General features: G+C 45.3%; 1 protein-coding gene across 2 annotated transcripts in view; it reads right to left on the bottom strand.

Annotated features, from left to right (window-relative positions):
* Nucleotides 1-14,099, bottom strand: part of LOC119970531 (pleckstrin homology domain-containing family G member 1) — a 285,870-nt gene extending 271,771 nt beyond the window's left edge. Inside the window, exon 1 of one of the 2 annotated variants that reach the window (XM_038805311.1) lies at nucleotides 13,963-14,099. The gene's annotated coding sequence lies outside the window, so the exon portion shown is untranslated. The remainder of the gene's footprint in view (nucleotides 1-13,962) is intronic. The other variant, XM_038805331.1, reaches the window with a different exon arrangement.
* Between the last annotated feature and the right edge of the window lie 515 nt (nucleotides 14,100-14,614).

The following is a 14,614-nucleotide window of genomic DNA, read 5'->3' as shown; positions in this document are numbered from 1 at the left end:
GCCTAAATTATATGCTTAAAACTGTGGAGTAAGGTTTGAACCGATGACCAACTGACACCAAGGCAAGCATGTTATTTACAGAGGGAAAGCTCATAGAGATAAAAAATGGAAGAAATCCAACCCATGATGCATCTTGCACACACCTTTGTTACACTTTTCCCATCACTCTGTTATGCAACCATATTAAATAAACACAATGAAATGAAGGGCCTAATAATATTGTTTTAAAATTAATGCTTCAGCTGCTGAATTTATTTTGACTACCATTTTATGGGGCAGTACGGTGGCGCAGTCGTATCACTGCAGTCTCACGGTGCCGAGGTCCCAGGTTCGATCCCGGCTCTGGGTCACTGTCCGTGTGGAGTTTGCATATTCTCCCTGTGTCTGCGTGGGTTTCACTCCCACAGCCCAAAGATGTGCAGGATAGGTGGATTGAACATGCTAAATTGCCCCTTAATTGGAAAAAATGAATTGGTACTCTAAATTTATAACAAAAACTCTACATTTTATGCTCAGTAGAAAAGAATTAACAGTAGCATTTGAAATAACTTTTGTTTTAAATGTAGAGTACCCAATTATTTTTTTCCAATTAAGAGGCAATTTAGCACAGCCAATCCACCTACCCTGCACATCTTTGGGTTGTGGAAGTGAAATCCACACAGACGAGGCGACTCCACACGGACAGGGACCTGGGGCCGGGATCAAACCCGGGTCCTCAGCGCCGTAGGCAGCAGTGCTAACCACTGCGCCACTGTGCCGCCCACATTTGAAATAATAATGATAATTACAACAACCTGCTTTTATACAGCACATTTAACGTACAAAGAACAAAGAACAATGCAGCACAGGAACAGGCCCTTCGGCCCTCCAAGCCTGTGCCGATCATGTGTCCTGTCTTGACCAACCGCCTGTATCCTTCTACAGGAAGACATCTCAGGCACTTCTCAGAAGTGTTATCAAATCTGATACAGATCCATATAAGGAGATATTAGGGCAGGTAACCAAATGCTTTGTCAAAGAGGTCAAGGTTTAAGAAGGGTCTTAAACAAGAAAAGAGAGATCGGAAGGGAATTCAACAACTTGGGTCTGAGACAGCTAAATGCAAGACCCGCAGTGGTGGGCGAAGGAGATGGGTGCTGCATGAGAGAGCAAAAACTGGAAGAATTCAGAATTCTCAGGGGGTTAGAGGGCTGCAAGAGATCACAGAGAGGGGGGGGGGGGGGGGGGGGGGGGGGGGGTTAGAGGAATTTGAACACGAGGCCGAGAACTTTATCAGCAAGACATTGTTAGACTGGGAACCATTGCAGCTCTCAGCAAGCGCAGCGCAACAGCTTAACATGACTTGGTACAAGGTGGGAAAATTAAATATTGTGCATCATAGAAAGTGACTGGTTCTTAACCTTCAGAGACCCAGGTCCAGTGTGTGGGGGAGTGATATTCTCAGGTGTTACTGATGGCAATCGACACAGATCCCGGGCGGGATTCTCTCAGCCCGGGGCCGGGCTGGAGAATCTCCACGAATGGCGCGAGTCGCGCCACGCCACCCTGACACCGGCAAGCGATTCTCCACAGGGCAGAGAATTGGCGCACACCCACGTGGCGCCGGTCGGGGTTCGCTCTACGTGGCTGGCCCGCCGATTCTCGGCCCGGGATGGGCCGAGCGGCCATCGCAAAAACGGCGAGTCCCACTGACGCCGTCCACACCTGCTCTCAGCCAGCGGGAACTCGGTGCGGAAGGTCGGGGGGCGGCCTGTGGGTGGGGAGGGGGGTCCAACCCCTGGGGGCCTCCGATGTGGCCTGGCCCACGATCGTGCCCCACCAATCGGTGGGCCGGTCTCTGTGGCTGGCGGCCTTCTTTCTTCCGCACCGGCCCCTGTAGTCCTGCGCCATGTTGTGTCGAGGCAGGCACGTTGAAGGAAGTCACTGCGCATGTGCACGTTAGCGCCAGTGTCACTGCGCATGTGCACGTTGGCGCCAGTGTCACTGCGCATGCGCTGTTCCCACAGCGGCGTGAACCATGCTGGCCTCCTGTAGGGGCCAGAATTGCTGATCCTGAGGCCGTGTTGACACGTCAACACTTAGCCTCAGGATCACAGAATCCCACCCCCCATTTCAAGTCACAGTAATGGGGGTAGGTCATTAATGTAATTGTCTTGTTTTTCAGTTGTAAGATCACCAACACCGTTGATGTAAACAAACTTTATTACTAACACATGTTCAGAACATGAATACACAACCAGAACATGAATACACAACCAGAACATGAATACACAACTGCAAGGCATCTGCAGGCTTGTTACAATCTTCTCTAACATATGCCGTCTGTCCTTCAACCTCTAGGTTGGGTGACCACGTGAAATATAGACTGTACTGTATTATATCTAATACAGGAGTACACTACCATAATCATCCTATTACCATGACAGGCAGGCTCCAATCCTGTTCGGACACTTGAGGATACCTATCTTATTCCACTGATATCTATCAGAACAGCACACCATCTCTTTGTCAGGGAGATCCTAATTTCTGGATAGGGGCAAGTTTTAAAATGCCTTTTTTTGTAAACGATCCCTATTAACAGAGTCAATCAGGTATGGATTATCTTAGTTTTGCTTATGTTCAGTACTCTTTCTCCGCACCCATGCCCTTTGGGCCTCCTCCACCACTCAATAAGATCATCGCTGACCTGGTCATGGTCACAACTCCATTTTCCTGTCGGCATCCCCCCAAAAGATAAAATCTTCTACAAAATTAAACAAGATCATTTTGCCATTTTCCATCTCCTCTTTTTTCACTGTAACCTCAGTCACATTGAACTGAATGGGTAGAATTTTACAGCCCCATCTGCCAGCATGATTTTCCAATCCCACCGGAGTCAATAGACTTTTGAATGGCCTGCCTCATTTTACTGGCTCGTGTTTTGTGCGAATGGCGGGTGTTAATTTACCTCTTCCTTTGTGTATGCGCGGGGGGGGGACTGGTTTTTTTTTTCTGTTCTTTGTAAACATTTATTTTACTTTTTGTTGTTGATATTTTATGAAAATTTGAATAAAAATTATTGTTTTTTTTAAAAATTGCCCCTTAATTGGAAAAATGAATTGGGTACTCTAAATTTATAAAAAAAAGGTTGTGGGTTCAAGTCCCACTCTAGAGACTTGGACACATAATCTAATACTCCAGTACAGTACTGAGTGCTGTACCAATCAGTGAACCAAGGCCCAGTTCTCCCTCTTAGGTGGATGTGCTTGATGATATGGCTTTATTTGAAAATGTGTAAAGGAGTTCTCTCTGTCCTATCAATATTTATCCCACAACCAACATCAAGCAAACAGAGTAACTGGCCTCATCTACTATTTGCGGGGACCCGCACTATAATGACTTCAATTTAAAAATACTTCACCAGCTGTGAAACGTGGGTGTCCCAAGGGCACAAAAAAGCTGCATCTAAATACAAAGTTCTTTCTTCCATGAGATTGGATGCAATGTTGCAACTTTGATGCTGACTGTGAAGCTGTGGCTATCTGCCAGTTAACTAGGAAATGTGATAAAGTAGGCCAAGGCTTCCCTCAAGCTGAAATTAGGAGAGTTCTCTATTTTCTCTCCGACAGGAGCTGTCCCCCAAATGGGAAGTCTGGGCAAGGTCAGGCAGGTGTCATTTTCAAGGCTAAAGGCTGTAGCAGTTCATCGATGACCTGTCAGGCAAGCTGGCCAACAACCAGTCCCAACTGAGGCAAGTTTGCCTGGAGTGCTGGGGCCTTCTGATCTTTCTCAGTGAGCGTGCCCGAGATCCATCAGGACCAGAGTTGCCAACCTGCTGGGATTGTCCTGGAGCCTCCACAAATCAAAACTTAAATCTCCAGGTCACCACAGCAAGCAAAATAATTGTGCTTTTTAAAGGAAACTTTTCTGAACACATTTGTTTATTAGTTATAAAAACACTGCAGTTGGGGGGGGGGAGGGGGGGGGGGGGAGAGAAACTGTTTGACTGACAGTCCAATAATCATCTAATCAGGTAACAAGAAGTCTATTCACTTTCCAATTGGGCTGGGAAGGCGGGCGCTGCGAGTAAGGACATGTGCTGTGACCACTGGCAGGAGTGTGGAGGCAGGGTGCTTGGTGACAGGAGGTCAAGCTCTGACATCCCTAGGGATATGTACGCCCTCGACGACAACCCAGATCAGGATGAAGCCACTGAATATTTAACCCTAATCTCCAAATTAGAAAGCATCTCAAGGAAAGCCATTTGTTCCGTTTCGATATATGTTACTCGTTAGAAAATCTACAGGGTGGAATTTTAGCCGTGGCTCTCCATGCCTAACTGCGAAACAGGAAGTGGGTGCCAATTGCACTCTCTTGCTAATTGCTGCTTCCCAACCTATTCGGATTCCAAGTGCATGGGAGACACATGCTTCATGCAAAGGGGGAAAAAACCTGCCGACAGCTGACAATACGGGAGGGCTGATAAGCAGCTTCAGGAGGGCTAAAAAGCAGCTTCCGGGACAGATAGGGAGGATTTTCATCACTGCCACAATTTTCCTGCCCAACTCCATCACAACTGACATGAAACTTTATTGAGAGTCAAAAGTGGCACGAGTGTTTTTCAATTTTAAATTTCACTTGTAAATATTTCACAATTCATTGGTTTTACTTGATTCATGTGTACATCATTGTTATTTGCCAAGACTAACTGCATCAGAGAGCTAAATGTACTGGCATGCCACTTGGTTGGCACTCATTGATAGTTACAGCAGAGTTACGGACATTTCTTTATTGTGGAGGAAATGATTGTGTGTTTGGCTGGTTCCCACTTGTAATAGATTTGCATTTCATGAATACACATTAGCTAAATCTCTTTAAAATGATGTCCTATCTTCAAGATAAAGTCAGTTGTGTATGAGAATCTGGTGGCACCCCGTTCACGTTTGTTTAAAGGTGGAAGGTAACAGTTGGCTTTGTGAGTTGTGTCTGAGGTCAGTGCTTTTCTTTGTTTAACTCTAGGGCACAAGGGAAGGGAGAATGGTGTGACAGCTTGCATGGAGGCTTCGGAATGACTAAGATGAATCACCCAAGAGTGGCGAGTGGGAGTGGAGTGGGGTCACTTTTATTGAATGTTCATATTAGTGTCCAACATTGTACTTGCCATTCTGTGGGACATGGCTGAACTTACAGTTGCCTTTCCCTTCAATGCATTGTAACGGTCATTGTCTGAGGTCACTCTCAACAGGGATAATTGAAATGTTGCAGGTAAATCCAAAGCCCTGTAAGGACTCTGCCAGCCAACACCCTGGGATGGATCCCCCACCACACCCAGGATGCTAGGCTCCACCCTCTTCCAATCCTTCAAGACCAAGCCCGTCTTTTATCTTCCCTTTGATCCCTCTTCCACTCCTCCATGCATGGAAACATTGCCGTTCATTCACTGTTGCTGGGGCAACATCCTGGAACAGCACAGTGGGTGTACCTACACCACAAGGACTACAGCAATTCAAGAAGGCAGCTCACCACCACCTTCGGAAGGGCAACTAGGGATGGGCAATGAATGTTGGCCTAGCCAGCGATGCCCACATCCTATAAATGAATAAAAAGAAAATCCTCCACCACCACCACAGACTTATCCTTGCTGGTTTGAGCCAACATTTAGCCCCTAGGTTATTTTGAGTTTGAAACTTGTGCCTTCTGCTGTGAAGATGGACACAAATATTTGTTCAATGCGTCCGCTGTTTCCTTATTCCCAGTGATAATATCTCCTTTCTCTACTTCTAAGGGACCAATGTTAACTTTAGCTACCCTCTTCCTTTTTATATACTTACACAATTCCTTACAATCAGTTTTTATATTTCTGTTTGTTCGCATATTCTATTTTTTCATTTTTATCAACTTTTTGGTGGCCCTTTGCTGGTTTCCAAAACACTCCCAATCCTCAGACTTGCAACCTTTTTTTTGTAACACTGCATGCCTCTTCTTTTCAGTTAATACTATCCTTAACCACCTGACTGAGCCATGGATGGATAATTCTTGCTGAGTTTTTGTTCTTCAATGGATCGTATTTTATTTTTTTTTGAAATAATTTTTATTGAAAAATTTTGAATTTATACAACAATAACGCACCATAGTAAAATACCAAAAATAACAATAATATTAACAATCATAAACATTCGCCCCCACCTCCATGAACAACACAGCATTTTAACAACGCAAATTAACACAATATAAAGTTACAGAATAGACACTACAGTAAGGAACCCCCCCCCCCCCCCCCCCCCCCCCCGGGTTGCTGCTGCTATTGACCAAGTTACCTATCTTTGAGCCAGGAAGTCCAGAAAAGGCTGCCATCGTTTATAGAACCCTTGTATTGATCCTCTCAGGGCAAATTTGACCCTTTCCAATTTTATAAATCCCGCCATGTCACTGATCCAGGTCTCCATACTTGGGAGCCTTGCATCCTTCCACTGTAGCAGAATCCTTTGCCGGGCTACTAGGGATGCAAAGGCCAGGACACCGGCCTCTTTCGCCTCCTGCACTCTCGGCTCTACCGCAACTCTAAAAATCGCGAGTCCCCACCCTGGTTTGACCCTGGATCCAACCACCCTCGACACCGTCCCCGCCACCCCCTTCCAGAATTCTTCCAGTGCTGGGCATGCCCAGAACATATGGGCGTGGTTCGCTGGACTCCCCGAACATCTGGTGCACCTGTCCTCACCCCCAAAGAACCTACTCATCCTAGTCCCGGACATGTGGGCCCGGTGCAGCACCTTAAATTGGATGTGACTAAGCCTCGCACATGAGGAGGAAGAGTTGACTCTCTCCAAGGCCTCCGCCCAAGTCCCGTCCTCTATCTGCTCCCCGAGTTCCTCCTCCCATTTAGCCTTCAGCTCCTCCACTGACGACTCCTCCACCTCCTGCATTACCTTATAGATGTCAGACACCTTCCCCTCTCCGACCCACACCCCCGAAAGCACTCTGTCCATCGTCCCCCGCGACGGCAGCAGAGGGAATCCCTCTACCTGTTGCCTAGCAAACGCCTTTACCTGCAAGTATCTGAACATGTTCCCTTGGGGAAGGCCAAATTTATCTTCCAGTTCCCCCAGGCCCGCAAACCTCCCGCCAATAAACAGGTCCCTCAATTTGCTGATGCCCGCCCTTTGCCACCCCCTAAATCCCCCATCCTTGTTCCCCGGGATGAACCGATGGTTGCCACCCAGTAGAGCCTCCATCGAGCCCCCTGTTTCCCCCCGATGCTGGATCGTATTTTTGTTGAACATTTTGAATTGTTTCTTTAAATGTTTCCCACTGTTCATTTGTCTCCGTACCATTGGTCTATTTACCTCCCCTTATAATTATGTAATTGGCTTTAAGTTTAAGGTTTTTGTTTGTGATTGAAATATGTCACTTTCAAACTTAACATGGAATTAAATAGTATTATGGTCACTATTTCCTAGCGGATCTTTCATTATGACATTACTTATTAGACCTGCCTCATTACATAATACTAGACCTAAGATAGCTTTACTGTTTGCCGTTTCCACTCCATACTGCTCCAAGAAATGGTCACAAAAACATTCCACACACTCACCTTCCAGACATTCTTGCTAAATTCTTGATTGTCCCAGTTGATTTTAAGTTTAAAGTCTCCTACAATTATTACATTTTCTTTGTTACAAGATCCATTAATTTCTTGTTTAATGTTCTGCCGAACGATATACAGAGGGTCTATTAGCTACTCCCACCAGTGTTTTCTGCCTTTCGCTAACCTAATTGCCACCCATATTGATTTTACTTCATGATCTTCAGAGGCCAGCTCCTTTCTCAATAGTGTCCTTTTGTCATTCTTTACTATCAGGGCTACCCCTCCTCCTTTGCCATTCTGTCTCTCTTTCTGAAATATTGTGTACCCTGAAATATTTATTGCCCTACCTTGATCCCCTTGTGACCATGTTTCTTTAATGGTGATTAGGACTAAATCATTTACCTCGCTTTGTGCCACTGATTCACCTAACTAATTGCAGATGCGTTGTCCATTCAAAGAATCTTTAATTTCATTTTTCTACTTCTATTCCCTACAATGAATCTCATTCGTTGACGTTCATTTTTTGTTAAACCCCTGTCCCTTCCTGTCCCACTCTGCTCGTCTTTATCCACTTCACTGTATTCTGCCGAAACTTTGACCTTTCTCTATAGATTTCTAAGTCTCCCACCGCCCAAACCCTGTCCCGTGAAATCTCCCTCACCCTGGCACCTGGAGGAACTCCCTGTCACAGCTGCAGAGAACAGTATCTACCCCTTAATTATACGGTTTCCGATCGCTACGACGTTCCTCTCTGCTCCACCCACTTGGATGGTATCCTTCACCATGGTCAGTCTAATAAAAGCAAATTACTGCGGATGCTGGAATCTAAAACAAAAGAGAAAATGCTGGAAAATCTCAGCAAGTCTGGTAGCATCTGTAGGGAGAGAAAAGAGTTAATGTTTCGAGTCCGATGACTCTTTGTCAAAGCTAACAGACAGAGAAAGTGGAAAATATTTATGCTGTGGTGAGAATGAAAGATGAGTCACAGCCACAGAAACCCAGGGAAACCTGGTGCTAATGGCCACAGAAACCACGGGGAAAGAGTGCTAATGGCAGCCCCCAAAGAGAACAAAAGATGTGAAAGGCCAAACAGCAGACAAAATAACATCACAGGGTGAACTGTAGATGTGGGGGGAGGGGAAGCAAAGAGGAGACAGGGTAAGGAAAGGTGGATAAGATGGGGGGGGGGGGTTAAATATATATTAAGAAAGAAATAATTGGTAAAAGACAGTTAAAATTAAATGGGATGAAAACAAATGGGTTGAGGTGGGGTAGAGCTAATCATCTGAAGTTGCTGAATTCAATGTTGAGACCAGAAGGCTGTAGCGTGCCTAAAGGGAAGATGAGATGTTATTCCTCCAGTTTGCGTTGCGCTTCACTGGAACATTGCAGCAGGCCAAGAACAGACATGTGGGCATGGGAGCAGGGTCTTTTGTTAAAATGGCAAGCAACAGGAAGGTCAGTTGCGCACAGACCGAAGGTGCTCAACAAAGCGATCACCCAGTCTGTGTTTGGTCTCTCTGATATAGAGGAGACCACATTGGGAACAGCGAATGCAATAGTCCAGGTTGGAAGAGATGCAAGTGAAAGGCTGCTTAACCTGGAATGAGCGTTTTGGGCCTGGGATGTGAAGTATGGAAGAGGTAAAGGGGCAGGTGTTACACCTTCTGCGATTGCATTGGAAGGTGCCATGGGTGATGGGAGAGGTACTGGGTGTGGTGGAGGAGTGGACTAGATTATCTTGGAGGGAACGGTCAGTCTGCTCATTCATCTTGTAGTTCTTCTCCTCATCCACACAGGCAGCAAGCACCTCATACCTGTTGGACAAAGTCAGGGACTGAGGCTTCTCTACCACTACACACTGGGTCTCCATACCTGCATGGCCTTCAGCCACACCCTCCTGTCCCTGACCATTGACCAGCTCTAAACTTCTGACTATCCTAAGGGATGTGACCACCTTCTGAAATAAAGCATCTAGGTAACCTTCCCCCTCCCTAATGCATCGCAGTGTCTGCAGCTCTGCCTCCAGCAACATCTCCGAGCCAAAACTCTTCAAACCTCACACACTTGCTGCAGACATGTTTGCGCTGGATCACACTGCTGTACTGACACTCCCACAGTCTACAGTCGCAACACGTCACCTGTCCTGTCATCTTAGTGTTAGTTCATTTAGAATTAGTAAACCCTACTACATCCAATAACCTTTACTGCTGCTAGATGATCTTAAATACTACCAATAAAACCTTACAATTATTAATAAATTACACACTTTGAAAGACAAACGGCAAAATATCACCAATCATTTACCTCACTTTGATTATTCACTTTGATCTCACTTGTGACCTCACTTTGATTACTCTTCTTGTGCTGTTTTCAGATTCCTCTCACTGTTAATGTCCCCACTGCTCCTCTCTCACTGGTAATGTCCCCATTCTCTCACTGTTAATGTCCCCACTCCACTGTTAACGTCCTTGCCCCTCTCACACTGTGTTAATATCCCCACCTTTCTATTCTCTCACTGTTAATGTCCCCACTGCTCCTCTCTCTGTGCTAATGTCCTCTTTCCTCTCCCATTCTCTCACTGTTAATGGCCCGCTGCTCCTTTTGCACATTCCCACTGTTAACTGCCCCAAACATCTCACACTGATAATGACCCCACACATCTCACACTGATAATGACCCCACACATCTCACACTGATGATGACCCCACACATCTCACACTGATGATGACCCCACACATCTCACACTGATAATGACCCCACACATCTCACACACTTACTGCTCCTCTCACACTCTCTCACTGTTAATGTCCCCACTCATCGCACATATTCCAAGTGTTGATGTCCCTTCTACTCCTCTCACATATTCTCACTGTTAATGTCCCCACTCCTCCACCACTGTTATTGGTCCCACTCATTGCACACATTCTTTTTAAAAAAATAAATTTAGAGTACCCAATTATTTTTTCCAATTAAGGGGCAATTTAGCGTGGCCAATTCACCTAACCTGCACATCTTTTTGAGTTGTGGGGGCAAAACCCACACAGACACGGGGAGAATGTGCAAACTCCACACGGACAGTGATCCAGAGCCGGGATTCAAACCCAGGTCCTCAGCGCCATAGGCAGCAATGCTAACCACTGTGCCACCGTGCTGCCCTATTGCACACATTCTTGCTAATGTCCCTTCTACTCCTCTCACTATTAATGGCCCCATTCTACTTACACACTCTCATTGTTAACGCTGGCACTCCTCTCACACTCTCTCACAGTTAAAGAGGTTTAGGAACTTTAGAGGGGAAAAGGAGGTTGGAGTTGGAACATTACTTTGCAAGGACAGAGGGGTTGAGAATTTTTTTTTGAGGAGGTGACAAGCCGAGTTTATGGCACCCTGCCCTCATAATCTAAGATGCTGTTGGCAGTTCTGGAAATGAGCAGCACAGTACCTGAAGATAGCCAGGAAGGAAAGTTTGGTTATCAGCAGTTTAGTGAAAATAGTTAAGGAAGCAGAAGGCAGGCCTTGTGGGACAGATGAGATTGGAGAGGAGATGCCATGAGAAAAGATAGGGTAGAAGCAAGAGATAGGCTTGGGCTCATGACTGGAGACTTACGGGAAGTGGAGGAAGGAGTTTGGCAATTGAGGGCAATGATAAAGGGAGAAGCAAAAATGGCAGGTGAATAGATGGTCCATCTAGTTAAATCTCACTTTCCTGCTTTCTGACAATATCCTTTAATATAACTCTTATTCAAACAACTATCCTTTTTCCTGACAAAAATAAGTCAATAGCAGAGAATTCCACAAGCGAACTACCCTCTGTGTAAATATTTATTTTTGCCTCCTCTTTAAGTCAGCAAGATGACTGGATCATGACTATACTTCTCCAAACAATAGTATGAACAGTTCTCTGCAAAGAGGGAGGGAATCTCTCACTGCTTGCACTCTGGTTACAGACACAGTCCTGGAACCAAGAAATTTCCCAATGAATGCTGTGTGACTTGGGGAGAGAGGGAAGGAGACTAAAAGAAAGAAATTTATCTGGACAAAAGGCCTATAATGTGTTAAAATCTTGCACTTTAGTGACCATTTCCTATAAGAGTCCCACTTACTTCTTTGTCACCCTATTCTGCCACACTTTCCAAAACAGTATATCCTCTGGCTTCCTGTAAGTCACAACATGAGCAATCTGCTAGTAAAATATTAAAATTCACATGTATAACACGCACTTCCTCTAGTGTCACAATTACTTCCTTGCCACACTTTGCTGGTGACACTCCCTATGGCTATGCAAAAAGGTATCCTTTGAGGAATGCTGCTGGAGATCATTAAATAAGAGGAGAGCACCCAAAATGAGTTATTGCTTAAGTGCAATGCCTCCATACTTTTCTCTGTAATTTACTATCCACATTATGTATGCGCTATTTTATCAAATAAATTTTTGCACTGAAGAAAAATTTAACACAAAGCTTTGGGGGGCATGGTAGTGCAGTGGTTAGCACTGCTGCCTCACGTTGCTGAGGACCCGGGTTTGATCCCAGCCCCGGGTCACTGTCCATGTGAAGTTAGCACATTCTCCCAGTGTCTGCATGGGTCTCACCCCCACAATACAAAGATGTGCAGGTTAAGTGGATTGGCCACGCTAAATTGACTCTTAATTGGAAAAACTCTCTTAACAATTTAAGATCACGCCGGCCGTTCCGCGCATGCGTGAAATCGCACCGCCCCTTTGGCGGCAGCTGGAACAGCGGGGACGACTCTGGCGGCAACCTAGCCCCCTAGAAAGGTGAGAATTCCTCACTTTCGGGGGCCGTTGATGCCGGAGTCATTGGCGCCGGTTTTCCCGCTGGCATGGGGACATCGCCCCATTTTTAGAGAATCCCGCCCACTGTTTCCAAACAGCCTTAGAATTATCCGTCATCTCAAATGTTGTAATTCATATTTATAACAGGATCAAAAGCTCTGCATGTGACTTAACGTTGACAAATAATGACTATAACATTTGTAGCATGGTTTCCCCATTATGCAAATGATATTCAACAGCAATTATGTTGGCATCCTTTGTCCTGTGATAGCATTCGTGCTGATATATAGATTGTCTGTGCAATTATTTCTGAATACAGGAACTTAAAAGGGTTAAATGATGAGGGCAGGGCGCCATAAACTTGGCTTGTACTCTCTGGAGTTCAGAAGATTGAGATGTAATCTGATCGGGTGTTTAAAATGTTAAAAGGATTCAATGAGATAGATAGAGGAATTATTTCCTCTGGCGGGAAGTCAGAAATATGTTCCAGGAGAGTTGAACAAGGCCCATTTAAAAAGTGGAAGTCACTAATTAATAAATAGCGAGATTTACGTAGCAGCTTGCATCATCACAGGAAATTCCAAAGCCCTTTGCAGTCAATAAAGCTCTTTTCGGAGAAGGTGGGGACCAAATGGCACACAGCAAGCTCCCGCAGATAACAATCCAACACTGCCTGAACAATCAGCTTTTGATGGCAGCTATTGAGGGATAAATATTGGCCAGAACACGAGGAGAACGCCCTTCTTTTTTCTTTATGTCATCCAGATAAAGCTTACTTTAACTTCTCAACCTGAAAGAACGCAACGGTGACAGGGCAGCATTCTATCAGTACTTCAGCCGAAACTTTGTGCTCAAATATCTGGAGCATGAATTGAACCCACAATCCACTGGCACCGTATGTGAGAGTGGGAGCACTACCCAGCAGCCAGCAACTGGTCCCAGTAAGCACTCAAATTATTATTTTTTAAACCAGGGAATTAATTGGGCAGAGATTCTGGATGTCAAAAAAGTGATTCACATCTTTAAATTCACAAGAGTCACTGGAAGTACTTTACCTCCAAACATCCCCTTTAAAAAATGCTCAGGAGTTGCCCATCCTACAGTTTCGAGGTGACTATCTCCATACAAAGTGAAAACTGCTAATGGTTTTGGGCAATTGCATCTGTGGCCCAACCTCTGACCGTTAAGTGCTGCACTCAAAAGCTTTACAGCTGATTTTACCAACTTGTGAATGGACAAATAGCAGTGTGGGAAGTCAGACTACAAACGTCTTCGCAAGGACAAATAAAATGATTTACGCCAAAGCTGTCAACATATAATATCCAAACATAAAGACTTTCATTCAAAATATCCACTGCTGTGGGACACGTCTCTCTCACAATAATCACTGCTTGGAAGCACAGACATGAAGCAAAGCTCCCCCACTGCCTCTGCACCAACTACCTAGATAGTAAAGAATTGTCTGCAACAATTACTTCTCCATTGCTGGCTGAAACTGCACTCCCTGCTCGCTTACAGGCACTTCGCGTTCAAAGTTTTCCGATCTCCCTTTACAATGGTGGTCAAACTTCCAGGAGGAAAAGTTACTGCAACTTACCCAGCTCGTTAAGGTATATCCACAGCTTCTGCGGTGTTCCCCGAGCCGTTTAACTATGAGGTACTTCTGAATGGTGAGAGAGCTGATCTCTGATACAGCCTGCATATCCTCCAGTCTGCTGACGCCACTCCCTAGTTACAGCACAGCCTCTGGCTAGAACTCCTCACTTACTGAAAGGGATTGAATCAGCCTCTCTGGCAGTCAGCCAGCTGTACAGCTGAGCTACAGTAACATCACCCACTGCACTATTCAGAAAGCAGCAACAAGAGGGCAGGATGCTATCTAGTTTCTTTTTCGTTTCTTAGATCAGGATTTTTTTTCAAACACTTCAGTGGGATTTTGATTATTTTCCCACGCTGGGCAAGTCCGATTCCTGGAGTGGCGTGTGTCAAAATCGCCAAAGTTCCAAATTTATTTTGCTTCCATTAAATTTCCCATCCCTTTTCAGTTCAGCTGCGCATTAGCTGCACAAAGCTCCAGGTTACTGGAGGCGACCCCAGGCTACCCCTACTAATGCTGCGCCACCACTAAACCACTAGAAGGGGCGTGTGAGCAAAAAGCAAAATATCTCCAGTTATGGGGGACACCTGTCAACACTTCATTTCTGAACTAGTATATTTCACCCGCAAACTAGTCTAGTTCCAGAACCCAT

This window comes from Scyliorhinus canicula, chromosome 1 (assembly GCF_902713615.1).
Source record: "Scyliorhinus canicula chromosome 1, sScyCan1.1, whole genome shotgun sequence".
Classification (NCBI taxonomy): domain Eukaryota; kingdom Metazoa; phylum Chordata; class Chondrichthyes; order Carcharhiniformes; family Scyliorhinidae; genus Scyliorhinus; species Scyliorhinus canicula.
The sequence above is the reverse complement of the archived record's forward strand: the minus strand, read 5'-3'. Positions and strand labels throughout refer to the sequence as shown.